The sequence below is a fragment of the Lathyrus oleraceus genome, chromosome 2 (genome assembly GCF_024323335.1).
Source record: "Lathyrus oleraceus cultivar Zhongwan6 chromosome 2, CAAS_Psat_ZW6_1.0, whole genome shotgun sequence".
In the NCBI taxonomy this organism is placed as follows: domain Eukaryota; kingdom Viridiplantae; phylum Streptophyta; class Magnoliopsida; order Fabales; family Fabaceae; genus Lathyrus; species Lathyrus oleraceus.
In genome coordinates this window covers 415,626,095-415,644,034 of record NC_066580.1, presented here as the reverse complement: position 1 = coordinate 415,644,034, position 17,940 = coordinate 415,626,095, and the positions used below count along the sequence as shown (strand labels likewise).

At 39.5% G+C, this 17,940-nt stretch overlaps 1 non-coding gene across 1 annotated transcript; it reads left to right on the top strand.

Annotated features, from left to right (window-relative positions):
• Positions 1-16,112: 16,112 nt before the first annotated feature.
• On the top strand, positions 16,113-16,219 carry LOC127124262 (small nucleolar RNA R71). The gene has a single exon (XR_007803880.1). It is a non-coding gene; the product is annotated as a small nucleolar RNA R71 (small nucleolar RNA).
• Positions 16,220-17,940: the final 1,721 nt, after the last annotated feature.

Below are 17,940 nucleotides of genomic sequence, written 5' to 3'. Positions count from 1 at the left end.
CACAATCTTCTTCGCCTTCTTCTTCGGCATGATAGATCGTATTGTCGAAGTCATACAGAGGTGTAACCGAATTGTTATCAATGAGATCAGGAGGATAGTCACTTTTGAGGTCGGAACAAGACAAATCAAAAGAAAAGAAAAATGAAAATAAACATTGCCATTTTTATTATTTTTTTTAAACTGCAAAAATAAATGAAAGACAGGGAACACCGCTTTTACTACAAAAACATCCATTTATTAATGATGCAAAATGTTGCAAAATGAAACACATGAAGTGGCCCTTACAATGGACCATTACGTTTCGGGCAGAACGTATGGCTTTCATGCAAACAAAATTGAAAAACCGAAATACTACTCTTCATGATGAGTGACGATGATGATCTTTAAGGCCTTCCAGTTCCTTGGTACGCACGATCTTATCCACGACTCAAGCTCGCGGTCACGGTCAATCTCTTCACCCACTGCATAGGTGTGACCTGAATCCAGCATTCCGGCACTGACGAATGTGAACGGTTGACGACGTCTTCTGTTTTGCCCAGACGAGTCTTGGCCTGGCTGATAGCCAACCCCGAACATATCTGTTTTCACCATGATGTCTATGATCTTTCCCCAGCCTAGGGCTTCTCCGTTCTTCACCACTTCCATGGCCTGTTTGTAAGAAATGGACAGCTTCTTCCCTTTCTCAGCACAGATGGCCTTCTCTACCTTGACGGTTTCAACTGCCTGACTTGGTATTTCACACTTTTCACCGTCCATTTCCACTTCCATCATTCTCTGGATCGTTTCCCCCATCACTACACACCCATTTGTGGCGACGGCCGCACAACAGTTATCAACACTAGGGAATGCTCCACTCTTCATCAGATGTTTTGGGACCATAGACATTGGAGTTTTTAACTGATCCCCATCAATCACATCTGTTCCTCTCTTGTCCTTTGACATCACCTTCACCCCCACGGGACCTGGCACGGGGTTGGCGTTAACATTCAGTGTTGGCGCCAAACTGATGGCCTTAGAATCCACCATATCTTGGACGGCATGCTTAAAAGCTCTACAACCCTCAATGTTATGTCCTGGTGCCCCAGAATGGAACTCGCACCTGACATTCTCATCGTAGTTTGCAGGCCTCCGATGCAGTTCTACAGGAACCAATATCCTTGGCCGAACCAACCCAAGATCCCTCAACCTTTTGAACAGAAGGGTATAAGTCACGGGTGGCTTATCAAACTGACGATCCGTCGCCCCCTTCTTCACTTGACCCTTAGCTTTCGGCGCTTTCTGTTGAGGTGGCGGTTGTTGCTGTTGTACAGGTGGGTTACCAACAAGAGTGGTTACAGTGGCAGCATAAGGGTGGTAACGATCCTTACCGTGTTCCTTTCGGGCAGGCACACCACCTGATTCAACCTCTTTCTTGGGCTGACCATTGCCAGAGGGCTTCTTTACTACGGATGACGGAGCCTTTCCCTGAACTTTCTCCTTTATCATCCAGCCTACAATCCTTTCCAACCTCTCAACCATCACTTTCTGCCCCAAGGCGAGCCCTTGCACGACTTTGAACAACTCCCCCATCATCTCTTTCAATTCGAGAATGTCGGTGTTGGGTGGATCCATCAGCCTGAGTTTGTTGAGTCTGACAGGATATATGAATGGAAGAGCTATGCGCACCGGTTAGATACTAACACCTACAAAACAGAAAACAGGTTAATATGACTCACGCATGCAATGTCTATCCATACTAGGAATATTCTGTCCTTTGATTCTGGCTTCATCGAGACGGATAATATTTTAACAATAACATTCTGACATCAGGATGTCTCTCGACCCGAATCTTAATCAAAAAATGGACCCTGAGTACGGATAGACATGGGTTAAATGCAGATGTATGCGAAATGGGAATGATGCAAATGCATGCAGGCAGGTCACTGTGCCATCTTCCAAGTCAACTGAGGATCAACTGTACTGGACCGGTCTCTGAACTGATTACAATCATCTGAGGGCCCGAGTAACCATAAATCCAACTTGGGGAGTTCCGAAATAAATGGAACCGGGGGATATGTCACTATCATCACAGGAAATCCACTGAACGGATGACAACCAGATCCTCTGAACAAGTATCCTCAAATTCAACCCGGGGATCCAAAATAAACGGAACCCGCCGATAGATATCACGGACAGAACTCCGGCGTGTCAGAAGTAAGTACCCATAAGTCCATTTGAACCATAGTCATCATCACAGAATCACTGACGGAACCTGTACTTGCAAGAATCAAGCCCTCCCCTCACAGGTGAATTCTACAAGGTCATCCTAAGGCGGATAATGGTCTCGACAATCGGGCAAATATACTCAACGGGTTTGCCCTTTCGGGTGTGCCGTTGCAGCTCTCTTGAGATTATCTAAACCAAAGATCCGGGAAAGAACGGTCATCGAAGTCAATAGCTCAGATGAGATAACCCAACCTGAGTGGAATAACTCCAAACGGAAGGACTCTCTCAAATGAACCTCGTCCGGCTGTGGTGACACGTCTCCTCATCATGTCGTACAACATGTGAAGAAACATGAGACCACGCTAATCCTAAGTGTATACTCAGGCCTGGGTATTGGGCCTCACTCAGAACACCCACCCCAAATCAGAGGAACCAACCTGTACAGAATCCAGAACAATGATAATATGATGCATGCAAACACATATGCAAATATATACAATCACATCATAATAATAAATGCAATAAATAAAGCAGTAAAAGCAACCACAACTATCCTAAAGAGCGCTAGGAGTGACTCGCTTAGGGAAGATGGACCAGCAAGATGTCAACTTCTCTTATTTTCCCAGCAGAGTCGCCAGCTGTCGCATTACGCGAAAAACCGGCGGGAAAAGACACAGAGCCGCCACCGTGCGTTATTTATCCCAAAGGAGGGAAAGGAAACACTCGAAGTAAACCTGGAAAGGAATGGTCTCGCGACCAGAGATCGATAGGATCGGGAGTCGGTTATGCGAAGGGAAGGTATTAGCACCCCTACGCATCTGTCGTACTCGACGGGATCCACGCTCAGAAAGAATAGAAAGAAGGTTGCTAAAGATACCGCTCATAAACTGCACACACACTGGAAAGGGACACAGAAAAAAGACGGAAGAAACGGGACTCGGCAGGATATCGCATCCTGGGCCTACGTAGTCTGTCAGACGCAGACATCAGAGTCGACGTAGTTCGGGGAAATGGGAAACGTGCTCGCTAGGATATCACATCCTATGCATACGTATCTTCTCTAACCAGAGAAGAATCAGAGCACTCGTAGCTCAGCTAACGCACGCCAAACAAAACACAAACAGGAAACCGACTGCCAATCGCTGGACTTACGTCAGACTCCACACAAACAAACAAGAAACCGACTGCCAATCGCTGGACTTATGTCAGACTCCAACAAGCAAACAAGACACAGGAAACCAACTGCCAATCGCTGGACTTATGTCAGACTCCAACAAGCAAACAAGACACAAGAAACCAACTGCCAATCGCTGGACTTACGTCAGACTCCAAACACACACAAAGGGGTTGAAAAAGAAAAAGGGCGCCTAGAGAGATCAGCTCATCTCCTGCCTACGTACCTCATCTGGTATGAGGATCAGGGCGACGTAGTTCCCCTAAACAGGGAAAAAACTTCTAACCTAACCAGAGACAAGGGAGATAACGAACTACTAGGGAGACTACGACTCGAGCCTAGAAGTTGTCATGCATAAGATCCCTATGTTGAAGTCTCTATCCTAACTTGCACAGGAAGCAAGCTAGCCTAAACACAACACACAATCAAGCAAATACAAGCACAAGAGAGCAAGCACACACACTATATGCAAACAATTGGCTCATACAAGGCTAGGCTGTAGAAACAAGCCAACTGGAATGGGGTGTTTTTAGCTCTTAACCCTAACATTGAGAGTTAGGGTGAAGCAGATGAAATGGAGATGAGGGTTATGCCTCATAGCTCTTATCCCTGGCCTGGGAGAGCTTGAATCAAATAGAAAGTGTGGGAGTTCAGAATGTAGGAACTCTTCTCCACTTGACTGACACAACAAGATCTTGGGTTCTTATTCACAGTGCATCAACACATGGTGTGAGCAAAGTGAATGACACAACTGAATAGAAGGGGATGGATTGCACATCCCTTTTATCTGCCAATTGCCTCTTAAGAGGACTTTACCTGCTTGGCACAAAATTAAACAAGCACAAACATTGCCTCTTAAGGAGGGCTTCAGACAGGTGCCTGCCAAAGTAACATGACAGGTCTTCCAGACTACATGAAGATCAAGGAATTATATCTCAGTGGTATGCCAACCACAAGCAAGCAAAGCAAAGTTTAAATGAACTTAAAGCAACTTAGGTACCTGTGGAAACATCTAAACCAATCAGTATAAAATCCAGACAATCAGACAACAGTCAATATCACACAGACAACCCAATATGCAACACATAAGCCATAAACACAAATGAACCATCATCAAGGCCTACAAAACAGCAAGTGTTAGCCAATAATAACAAATGATCAAGCTCAAATGAAGGAGCAACATCAATCAAGGAGATGCACGCTTGAACCTGAAATTCACAACTCAAATGTAAGTAACAAACCACTAGGTCAAAGCCTAGGGTCAAAAGTGAATCAAAAATCCAAAACAGAACTTGATATTCAACATAAATCATATTTAACCAATCAAGAACAAGTCCTAAAAAGGACCAAACCAAAATCAATAAGCAAGTTCATGCAATAGGCAAGAGAAGTCAATGACCAATTCAAGGCACACATTTGAACATTAAGAATGAAAATTCCCAATCAAAACAGAAATGATTCAAATAATTCTGGAAAAATTCATGAGCAATCAACATATCCAAAACATCCATCATACAAAAAATCAGAAGCATTAGAGGTCATTTGGCATAGAAATTAAATTGCACAAGTTGAACAACCAAAGGTGTGACACAAATTGTCATACCATGCAAACATGTTCATAAAACAGAAATGGTGAATGGGAAAAATACGAAACCAAGCCTAAAACATCCATCAATGTGTCTAGAATCAGCATGTAAAATTTCAAGTCCATTGGATTAAAAACAAGCATTTCATGATAGAAAGAGTAAGGCAATGTCACAAATGCACCTATGTTCAATCAACCTAGCACAAATAAAATTCCAGCCATGCATAACTTCCAAATTCATCATCATTAAAAACTAGACATCTCAAGGATCATTTTGCAAAAAATTGGGAGTGATTTGATGCATTTTTCAATTAGTTAGGATTTTTCTAAGTTGGATAAGAAATTGAAATCAAACATGTGAAGCATACATGAATTATGGAGGGAAAAGTGAAAATGCTGAAAACATTTGAAAATATGCGCCAGGCCGGAATCGATCCATGTATGGATTCAAAAATGAGCGTGCCACTGGAGTGAAACGCAGCGTTTTTTGTTCAAAAACCCTAGGCAGCTAGCGACGGTCCAAACCGACGCAAAGGATGCGAAACCGACGTAAATATGCAGATCTTCATCTTCTTCATGAAGATGAAGATGAACAGTATGAATATTCATCCAAAATTTCCAGAATTTCCAAAATTCTTCAGAATTCAAAAAATCTTATATCATCATGAAGCTCTCATCACGTACAACATAGATCAACTCATATCTAATCCTAATTCCACAAGATCAAGGAGAATCGAGCAAAAGAAAATTTATGCACAAAACTTGAATCATTCAGATCTCATTCAATAATGCATCATTTCATGTGATTTTTTCACCAGAATCATCAGGAACACAAGATCTACAAGAATATGGAAATGAATTGTAAAGTTATGAAGCTCGAAAAACTCACCTCTTGAAGAGCAGTGCCTTGCAATGCACGATCCAATGCTCCAAACGATCCAAATCAGTTCCAGAATGCTTGTGATGATGTTTGATGAAGAAAAGGAAGCTTGAGAACGTGTAGATCTAGCTTAATAATCAACTTCCATGGAAGGGTTCTTGAACTTCAAGTGCTCGAAAATGGCTCCAAATCTTCAAACAATTGGTGGATTCACACTCAATTACACTCACTGATCATGAATCTTCAACAAAAACAAGGTGTTATGTTGAAGAATTTTGAAATTTGATTATGAGAAAATTTTTGGAGGGAGATGAAAACTAGATCTAGAAATGGTGAATTGTGATTAAACCCCCTCCAAATTCTGTTAGATTAGAGTATTTATATGAAGTCCTAATCAACTTGCTAATCCATAATTAACTTGGTTAATGAAAATAAGGTGTTTTGCAAAAAATAAAAAATGCATGGTGCATGGACTAAACCCACGTGAACAGTACCACTTCCTTCATCATTTTAACTTAAAATCATTTTTTAAACCCAATGGCAATGGTAGAAAATCCATACAATGCACCATTTATGAATTTTGCAATTTCCCTCCCAAAAAAAGCATGGATTAACAAATGATCATGTGATAACAATTCATGCAATGTGGTGAATGCTTTGAAAACTTCATGTCATGAGAAGCATAATGCAAAAAGAACCACCAAATTTGGAGTCTTGGTTCAAAAGATATGACCATTTGAAATTCCATGTATACTTGGCAATGATTGGACCATATCTCCTCAACCACTCATCATAAATTCATGATCTTGAACTTTTTGGAAATGGGAGAAAGAGATATTCAACTTTCATGTTGGACAAAAATTCATTTGAAGCTTTTTTGGTGATGTAAGATCAAGTTGAAATTGGACCAAAATCTTTCCATTTTTGGAAACTTTCAATTATGGGTCACTTTCCATTTTGGGAAACTTTTGATCTGGCTTCAAAATCTTCAAGGTAGATGTTTGACATGTTGATTAAACCTCTTTGGGACATGAATGAGGTGTCTCAAACCATTTCTCCATCTCCTAGCCCTCAGTTGACTTGCAGTTGACTTTTATGGGCCTCAGATGACTTAGACATGCACTGATGAGTTTTGAGCCTCAAACCTTTGGTCATGTTGCTTCAAAATGATCCTTGATTCATACAAACCCTCTAGAACAACCATAGGGCCTTTATCTCATGGAATGCTTTGCTCTCTTGCACATATGACTTCTCTTGATGTCAGTCTTGCCTGATGATATGCAATGGACTATGCAATGTGAATACAATGTTAATGACCTAACAATGAAATGAATGTACAAATGGGAGGTGCAAATTTGAGGTGCTACACCGGTTAGCGATTCTGATCGCCTTTTAGTTAGAAGTTCTGGTACATAAATTGTATAACTTCTTTATTTAGTCTATTGCAAATTGCGGGGGATCGGACCGTAGTCCGCCCTACCAAGTTCAGCACCAGAAACCGCTGAACCAACTCACAATGGATCGTTCATACTATGTTTTTGTAGGGTCCGCAACCTTTGGATTAAATGATTGGGTAAGGATCACCTAACTTAATTAGTGCATTTCCTGATTTTTAATATGTTGTTTTGGGAATCATTCACTTGTATTCATTGGCTCTCCACGTAGTTCGCTATTAAGATGGTGCCGACTTCTCGTATAAACTACTCGGGGTTACTATAAAACTAAAAGTTCAAGGAATTGGTATAATAGGTACTTAAATTGATCTAACATGCTAAGGTTTTTAGAGTGTTGGGGCGGTAATAATTTTGTCTTAATTTCACTCAAGTTTTATAAAATAAGCAGCCTTTATACTTATTGAGTGTGTTGAATTTTGTTATGGCTCAAGAAAATTGAGGAGAATAGATAATAAAAATTTTCACACTAGGGACTTGACTTAAGAAAAAAAAATTTATTATTGAAAGGGAAATAACATACTTGAAAGGGAAATAAACATACTGATAGGAAATCTTAACATGACTGAAACAAAGTTTTCCCCCCTACACTTAAATAAAACATTGTCCCCAATGTTTCAAAAAAAGCGAAAAAAGGAAAGAAAAAAAAATGGAACCCAAACTCAATTCTGCCTGCGTCCTGTTGTTCTCGGACCCGGTGCTCGTTCACGTACTGCCAAGTCATCAAACCTGTTAAGCAAGTCAGTGAACCTCTGATCGGTTATTGCATTCCTCTCTTGTTGTTGTTGTTGCATCTGGCGTATCAGTTGTATTACTTCGTTATTCTGCGCATGCATGGCATCAAGCCGTAGGGCTTGATGTTCAATAGCATCCATGATGTCATCATTTGTTGCAGGCCTTCTTCTTCGACAACGTCGGGAGGATGGACCAGTTAAAATATCGGAAGGATTATGTGGGACAAAATGTTGTTAAGGACCTTGATCACCTTGCTCCATTTCATCAAACTCGTTTGGGGGCGGGTTTGCTTGTGTAGGCATGGTAGGTTCGGGAGCATTCAAATCGTAGATGAATCTGTTGGGGTTAGTAACATCGGTGAGTGCAATGTTGGGCATAACAACGCTTGAGATTTCTTGGTTATTCACCATAAGAGAATAATTCCCGCCTACCCTATTTTTGATTAAGCGGCAGGAGCGACAATAGCTGATATCCATAAACAGGGGCGACAAAGATTGCAAATTCTGAAGTCGGTCCCCTAAATTTAAACCGAGTGCGATGGTGGTTATTAATCCTCCAATCACAAAAGGTTGATTGCCTCGAGCACAAAGGGTACGGATATGGTGAAGTAAGAAAGAGGCGGCGTTTACCTTTGTATTTGCTGAAAAGATGCAGTGTAGGAAGAATAATTCTTTCGCGTTAACTTTGCTGTTGTTGGCCCTTCCAAAGATGGTGTTTTGCAAAATACGGATAAAATACCGGATAGTGGGGTTGTGTATGTGTGAAGCAAGTAATGCATCCCAATTGGTGGTTACCATACCGGATATTTTTCCAAAAAGTTCGAATGCGACCGTGTTCCACTCTGAGTTTGGAGGGATTCTTGGGTGGACGTCGTCTCCTTCAGAAAAATGTAGCATGGCACTCAACTGTTCTTGAGATAGTGCGTACTCAGTGTTGAACATACGGAATTTTGCGACACCGGTTAAGTACTCGTCCTCACCGGTTGGAGTGGTGTATGAATAAGAGCTTAAAAACTCCAAGGTGAATGATGGGTATGTTGGATGATTTTGTGTGCACAGAAAAGTTAATTCGGATAGCCTAAGCAGCCATTGCACACCTTGATGTAATACTAATTCTTGTAAGCAATTGAAATCTGGGTACCTGGTAGATGTGACACCGCGTTGCTGGAAACGAACAAACTGCTCCCGTTGATAGTTATTCTCTTCAGATCGGAAAATAATATTTCCAAATTGCATTTGATGTTGGTTCTCCGCCATTTTGATTGGTAGGTAGAAAGAAGGAGAAAGGAAAAGAGGATGAATTTTTTTTTGTATAGAATGGTTTTTGGAATGATGTGGTGTAGGAAGAAATGTAGTGAAGGTATTTATAGGGAGAGTTTTGAAATTGGGAAGAGAAGTGGGTGAGAAAAAATTAATGGGGATAAAGAGGTGAGTTGAATGGGGATAAAGAGGTGAGATGAATAGAATAAAGGTGAATTGAAAAGGGGAGTAACGGTAGTGTCGTAACGGTCAACAACATTTACGAGAAAGCAAGTTGTCACACTCGTGATAGCATGCGTGACAGGCGTCATGGGGTGTGTGGCGACTGTGACAGCATGCGTTACGCTCGTCACGCCTCTGATCATGCAACGGTCAAAACGTTCGTGACAGCATGCGTGGGTGCTTTATTATTTTTTTATTTTTATTGTTTTGGTTTTGTTTATTATATTTGCTATTTTTATTATTTTGTTGTTTTTTTTTTAAATTATTGTGTGTCATGGATGCTACTTTACTACACCATAGAATATATATATTTTTTTCTCTAATAAGCCATGTAAGTAGTAGCATGCAATATATATCATCATTGGTAATTTTAGACAATGCATAAGTCAAAATGAAATTTAATTTAACCAATAATGGCAGTAGCTTCATAAAAATAAACATAATGTAATATTTGACTGAAGATAAAATAAAACATGCGAAAAATAAATCCTAAGATTAAAAATATTGTCAAACGAAACTATAAATTTCCTAAGACTAAAACTAGTTAACTGCAATTCTTCTAGCCACTTGTAGAATCTCTCGTCGGAGGAGCAAATGAATTGACATGGTGTAGCAACTCGTGAAATTGATTTGTCATTCTACTCATGTATTCCATAAATTCATGTCCCATCATAGTTAACTCTTCTCTAATGACATCTTGTTCTGACATCAAAGCTTGAATAGCGGTATTATAATCAATTCCGGGCATATGATGTCTAAGATCAGGTACTTCCGATTCTGTGGACGGGATATGATGAGGTGGAGAGGCAGCATCATGGTAACCAGTTGGTGTCTGCGGATCAAACTCAACATTAGGAATCTGGTTGTCAAGAATCTCATAATCTTGGATGGTTTCAACAGATCTAACAGGAGAAGGTATTCCATCCAGGTTGTAGAGCCAATTATTTCGGTTATGGACACTAGTCATCGGGCTAGGCATGATGAATAGGTAAAAATCTTGGTTGTTAATTAATAGTTCAAACTCTTCAGGTCCAAGGTTTCCTATAAACATAGTGTTGAAAAGGAAAAGTATATTCATAGGCTAAATACCGCAAAAAGGGTTCAAATCAAGCATGGGTTGGCGCAATCCAATAGCATTTCCCGAAAGGTGGGGTTATGTATGTTTCCAGAAAGAAACTCATGTTCCTCAGGTTCGTCATTTCCCGTCAAACTTCCCCAAAAATGCTCAAGCTCTCGATATTCAAAGAGGTCTTCTTAGCTCATGGTGAATGTGTCAAAAGAAGTAGGGAACCCTAAGAGGTTAGTAAATTCTCTAATGTTATACTGATACTCCATATTGAACATCCTGAATTGAATGAAACCTCGGTTTATTCCTTTTCCATGGTTCGGTAAATAAATCAGGAAGCTAAGGAATTCTAGAGTTAGCCTCCGGTAAGTAACAAATTGTCTCTGAATAGGGGTGGTTTCCCACCCTATTTGACTCAGCAGATATAGGACACTATCTCTTAGCCCAAGTACAGTCATTGCACAATCATCAGCATAAAAATTTGGGTGCATCTCTCTCTCAGCAAGTTCTTCAAAGTTTTGTCTCTGAGCTCTCCCTCGGAAATTGATACCCATGTGATCAATATGTGCCATCGGGTTAGTGTTAACTAAAGAAAAGAAAAACAAGAATTTTTGTCAGGATTTGGCCAGATGCCGAAAGAAGAAAAGAAGAAAAATTTAATAATATAAAGAAAATGAAGAATGAAAACTGAATAAAATCAAAAGAATAATCAAAGAAAAATAAAAATTTGTGGGTTGTCTCCCACGAAGCGCTTTGTTTAATGTCGCAAGCTCGACAGAAAACTATTAAATGTTAATCTATTAATTTTGGAGACAATACGTCTAAGTGTAGGACTTGCGAGTCTTCATTGTTTTCAGCATAATGATAATGTTTTAGACGCTGCCCGTTTACGATAAATGATTCAATAGATTTTCCTTTAATTTCTACAACCCCACTAGAAAAGACATTAGTGACTTTGAAAGGGCCTGACCACCTAGAGCGTAGTTTTCCAGGGAATAACTTAAGTCTAGAGTTAAACAATAGGACTACATCTCCTTGTTTGAAAGTTTTCCTTGATATACGTTTATCATGCCATTTTTTCGTTCTTTCCTTGTAGATTTTGGCATTTTCGTATGCATCTTGTCTAAGTTCCTCTAATTCGTTTATATCTAGAATTCGCTTTTCACCGGTGGCCTTATAGTTTAAATTTAAATTTTGAATAGCCCAATAGGCCTTATGTTCTAACTCCACCGGGAGGTGACACGATTTACCATAAATAAGCTTAAATGGGGTTGTTCCTATGGGAGTTTTGTAAGCGGTTCGATATGCCCATAAAGCTTCGGGTAATTTTGATGACCAGTCTTTCCTAGATGTAGCGACAGTTTTTTCCAATATCTATTTAATTTCTCTATTAGACACTTCCACTTGTCCACTAGTTTGAGGATGGTAAGGTGTTGCTACTCGATGTTTTACACCATACTTAAACAATAATTTTTCGAGTATCTTAGATATGAAATGAGATCCACCGTCACTAATGACTATTCTTGGGACACCAAATCTTGGAAAGATTATATTCTTAAAGAGTTTAATTACTAGTCGTGTGTCGTTTGTTGGAGAAGCTATAGCCTCAATCCATTTTGATACGTAGTCAACCGCTACGAGTATGTACTTGTTACCAAAAGAAGGTGGAAAAGGTCCCATGAAATCTATTCCCCACACATCGAAAATTTCTACTTCCAAAATGCCTTTTTGTGGCATTTCGTCGCGTCTAGATATGTTTCCTGTGCGTTGACACCTATCGCATTTCTTGACAGCGGTATGTACATCCTTCCATATGTTTGGCCAATAAAGACCGGCTTGTAGGATTTTAGAGCAGGTTTTGGATGTACTTGCATGTCCACCATAAGGAGCGGAATGACAATGTTGGATTATACTTTCTACCTCTTCTTCAGGTATACAGCGACGGAAAATACCATCGGAGCCTCTTTTGAAAAGTAAAGGGTCTTCCCAGTAATAATGTTTTATGTCATGGAAGAATCGTTTCTTTTGTTGGTAGGATAAATCAAGTGGAACCACTCCGACGGCTAAATAATTGACAAAATCAGCGTACCATGGTGTAACGCATACAGCCAAGGTGGTCTCTACCTGTTTGTCAGCTCTATTTTCTTCCAAATTAGCTATAAGTTTATCGTACGAGAAATCATCGTTGATCGATGTTCTTTCCGGTTCCAGGTTTTCGAGTCTAGAGAGGTGATCTGCTACTACATTTTCTGTTCCTTTTTTATCTTTGATTTCCAAATCAAATTCTTGTATCAACAAGATCCACCTTAGGAGTCTAGGTTTAGCGTCCTTTTTTGTTAAGAGGTACTTAATGGCAGCGTGATCAGTGTAAGCGATTATTTTAGCTCCGACCAAGTAAGAACGAAATTTATCTAGTGCAAATACTACTGCTAAAAGTTCTTTCTCGGTCGTGGCGTAATTCATTTGCGCTTCATCTAGAGTTCTACTCGCATAATATATGACGTGAAGTTTTTTATCCTTTCGTTGTTCTAAAACAGCGCCTACAGCGTAGTCACCTGCGTCACACATTATTTCGAAAGGTTCATTCCAATCCGGGGTCTGCATTATGGGTGCGGAGATCAATGCTTGTTTAAGTGTTTGAAATGCTTCTAAACATTTATTGTCGAAGATGAATTCAGCGTCTTTCATTAATAATTCGGTTAAAGGTTTAGTTATTTTAGAGAAATCTTTAATGAATCGTCGGTAAAAACCGGCATGTCCTAAGAAGCTTCGTATTTCCCTCACAGTTTTCGGAGGTTGAAGGTTTTCGATTACTTCTATTTTGGCTTTGTCTACTTCAATTCCTCTATTTGATATGATGTGTCCTAAAACAATTCCTTCTTGTACCATAAAGTGACATTTTTCCCAATTAAGTACTAGGTTTACTTTTACACATCGTTCTAGAACTCTTTCTAGGATTTCAAGACATTCTTCGAAACTTTGCCCGCATACGGAAAAGTCATCCATAAAGACTTCCATGATGCTTTCGAGAAAATCGGCGAATATTGCCATCATGCATCTTTGGAAGGTTGCAGGAGCATTGCACAAGCCAAACGGCATTCGTCGATAAGCGAAGGTACCAAAAGAACATGTGAACGTTGTCTTTTCTTGGTCATCAGGATGAATCGGTATTTGAAAGAAACCTGAGTAACCGTCCAGATAGCAGAAATGAGAATGCTTGGCTAGTCGTTCTAACATCTGGTCTATGAATGGTAGAGGAAAATGATCTTTTCGGGTTGCTTTGTTTAGCTTTCTATAATCAATGCACATTCTCCATCCCGATTCAATTCGTTTGGTTATAGTTTCTCCTTTTTCATTTTCGATCACTGTTATACCTCCTTTCTTTGGTACTACGTGTACAGGACTAACCCATTTGCTATCGGATATAGGATATATGATACCTGCCTCTAATAACTTCGTTACTTCCTTCTTCACTACCTCACTCATGATCGGGTTTAGTCTCCTCTGATGTTCCCTAGAAGTTTTATAGTCTTCTTCTAGCATGATGCGGTGCATACAAATAGAAGGACTTATCCCTTTAAGATCGGTGATGTTGTATCCTAATACGGTTGGATATTTTCTTAAGATATGTAGGAGTTTTTCGGTTTCAAGTTTTCCTAGGTCTGCGTTGACTATTACTGGTCGTTCAAGTTCTAAGTCTAGGAATTCATATCTCAGGTTTTTGGGAAGTGTTTTCAGGTCGAGGGTTGGTTTCTTAAGGCATTGCGTAGGATCTGATGTTATTGCTAAACATTGGTTCAGTCTGTCTTCTACACGATAGTCGGACAAATCGTCATTTTCGAATTTTGTTTCTTTTATGCATTCATCGATGACATCCATGAAGTAACATGTGTCTTCTATTGCAGGTGCTTTCAAAAATTGGGAAAGAATAAACTCAATTTTCTCTTCTCCTACTTCGAAAGTGAGTCGTCCTTGTTTTACGTCTATGATAGCACCGGCGGTTGCTAAGAAGGGTCTTCCCAATATAATGGGGGTAACCTCATCTTCTCTTATGTCCATAATTATAAAATCGGTGGGAATGTAGAATTGACCTATGCGCACGGGAACGTTTTCAAGAATTCCTACGGGATATCTAACGGAACGATCTGCTAATTGCATAGACATTTTAGTTGGTCTTAATTCTCCCATTTCAAGTTTCTTGCATATGGACAAGGGCATAACACTGATACCGGCTCCTAAATCGCATAAAGCTTTGTCTATGACAAATTTTCCTATATGACAGGGTATAGAAAAACTACCAGGATCTTTAAGTTTAGGAGGCATATTTTGGATTATTGCGCTACACTCAGCAGTGAGTGTAACGATTTCGTTATCTTCAAGTTTCCTTTTATTAGATAAAATTTCTTTTAAGAACTTAGCATATGAGGGCATTTGTGTAATAGCTTCTGTAAAAGGGATTGTGACGTTTAGTTGTTTCAGTAGGTCAACAAATTTTTTTAATTTGCCTGCGTTTTTGGTTTTAATTAGCCTTTGAGGGTAAGGGATAGGTGGTTTGTAAGGGGGTGGAGGTACATAAGGTTCTTTTTTTTTCCTACGGTTTCCTTATTACACTCTTCCTTTTCCTTAGGTTTACCTTCTTCCTCAGTTGACTTTTTAGAGTTTTGGTTCTCAATCCTTGGGTCAGATGGTCCTTCTACCTCTGTACCACTTCATAATATAATTGCATGAGCGTGGCCTTTCAGATTAGGTTGTGGCTGTCCAGGAAATGTACCAGTTGGGGCAGTAGTAGGCGCTTGTTGTTGAGCTACTTGCGAGATTTGCGTTTCAAGCATTTTGTTATGGGTAGCCAGGGTATCTACTTTACTTGCTAGTTGTTTAATCTGTTTGCTAGTGTGTACATTCTGGTTTAAGAATTCTTTATTGGTTTGCTGTTGAGAAGCTATGAAGTTCTCCATCATGATTTCCAAGTTGGACTTCCTAGGAACGTTATTATTAGGTGTAGATGGGGTCGGCTTTTGATATCCAGGTGGTACAGCTGGAGCTTGACTGGGTGCATATAAAGCGTTGTTACTTTTATATGAAAAATTAGGATGGTTCTTCCAGTTTGAGTTATAGGTATGCGAGTAAGGATTACCTTGAGCATAGTTCACCTGCTCTGTTTGAATTCCTGTTAGGAGTTGACAATCTGTAGGAGTGTGACCTTGAATTCCACAGACCTCGCAATTTTGAGTTACGGCAACCACGGTGGCTGGAGGTGATACATTTAAACTTTCAATTTTCTGGGCAAGAGCATCCACTTTTGCATTAACATGATCAAGGCTACTTATCTCGTACATGCCACCTTTCGTTTGAGGTTTTTTTACCACTGTTCGGTCGCTTCCCCACTGATAATGATTTTGGGCCATGCTCTCGATAAGTTGATAAACGTCGGTGTAAGGTTTATCCATAAGCGCACCACCGGCGGCGGCGTCTATTGTTAACCTTGTGTTGTACAAGAGACCATTGTAGAAGGTGTAAATTACTAACCAGTCCTCTAAACCATGGTGTGGGAAAAGTCTCATCATGTCTTTATATCTTTCCCATGCTTCGAAAAGAGATTCGTTATCTTTTTGCTTAAATCCATTTATCTGGGCTCTCAACATAGCTGTTTTGCTTGGAGGAAAATATCGGGCAAGAAAGACTTTCTTCAACTCATTCCATGTGGTGACTGAGTTGGAAGGAAGAGACTGAAGCCATCTTCTAGCTTTATCTCTTAACGAGAAAGGAAAGAGACGAAGTCGAATTGCCTCTGAAGTGACACCATTAGCTTTAACAGTGTCAGCGTATTGGACAAATACGGATAAATGAAGGTTTGGATCCTCGGTAGGATTTCCAGAAAATTGATTCTGTTGCACTGCCTGCAACATCGAAGGTTTAAGTTCGAAGTTGTTCTCTTCGATTGCGGGTGGAGCAATACTCGAATGCGGCTCATCCTGCGATGGAGCAGCGTAATCTCGAAGAGCACGAGCTGGTTCGGCCATCGCTGGTATCGTTAAAGGATGGAGATTTTTGAGATCAGGAATTTCGATTGGAGGAAGATTGTTTCTAACACGATATTCCCGAATTCGTCGTAATAATCGGAGATATCGTTCAATGTCGTTGATTCGTAAGTAGTACGGTTCGCCTTGTGAGCGAGTGTGTGGCATACAAATCAACAAAAAAGGAAAAAAAATGCCTTAGTCTCTACAGCGTAACAGGAGAGTTACGATATCGACTAAATAAAAGTCCCCGGCAACGGCGCCAAAAACTTGATTGCGACTTTATGAGTCTATCGGGGTACTAACTGCAAGTGCACAGTCTAATCGTGTAGTTTTAAAAGATATCGATCCCACAGGGACTTAATGAATCGATCTACCGTTTTTCTAGGGTTACTGCGTAAAGCTAAGGCGGATGATACTTTAATGATTAGGGGGAAAAGTAAAACTAAATTTGGATCTAGATAAAATATCAAATAATATGGATATCAGTATGTAGTTCATCGTAATTGGGGAATCAAATCTTCGTTGGTCTTTTTCTTAATTTTAAAATAAGTCTTTTCAGTAGACACTATTAATTAAAAGTCTTTTCCTCAAACTCTCGCTCTGTTGAATTAGACTATGACTTTATATTTTAACGCACGCTCTCACTATTTCGTTAAATCTAAAATCAATTTTGAAAGTAATAAAATCTATAGAAACTCCTTTTGAGAAAATACTAACCGTTTAAACACCCTCGTCTCAAACTCTCGCTCTGTTGACTTAGATTATATGATTAAACTTAAATGCTTAACTCTCGTCCTCACATTTAACTTTAAAATTTTTTTTTTGAAAATGATTAGAATTTAATTAACCTTAAAAATTGCTTTCGCCCTGATTTAAAGTTAATGTTCAATTTACACTGTCCAGTTAAAAACTCAAATCGTCGTTCTATTGATTTTAACTTCTTTATGTCTTTTACTCTCGTACAAAAACCTTGGTATTAACTCTGTAAATTGAGACCAGAAAAAGAGTGACTATATTTTAAAATAAATTTAAAACCAACTCAATTTGAATTCCTTTATTCCGCTTACTTTACATACCGATATCTAAATTAATTAGCCAGACATGATAAACATGCACAAACAATAATCATGCATAAATACGGCCATATCAAACAAACAATATATATAAACAGCGGAACAAAGCATATGTAAATTAAAATGATAAATTAATTAATTAATGAACCTGGAAAAATACTAGAATTCTGGATTTTATCTCCTAGCTTCGATGCTCGAACACTCCACCACAAGTCGGTTGGATTTGTTCTTCACAATTCTCAATCAGATAGGAAAGTAAAAACAAGGAAA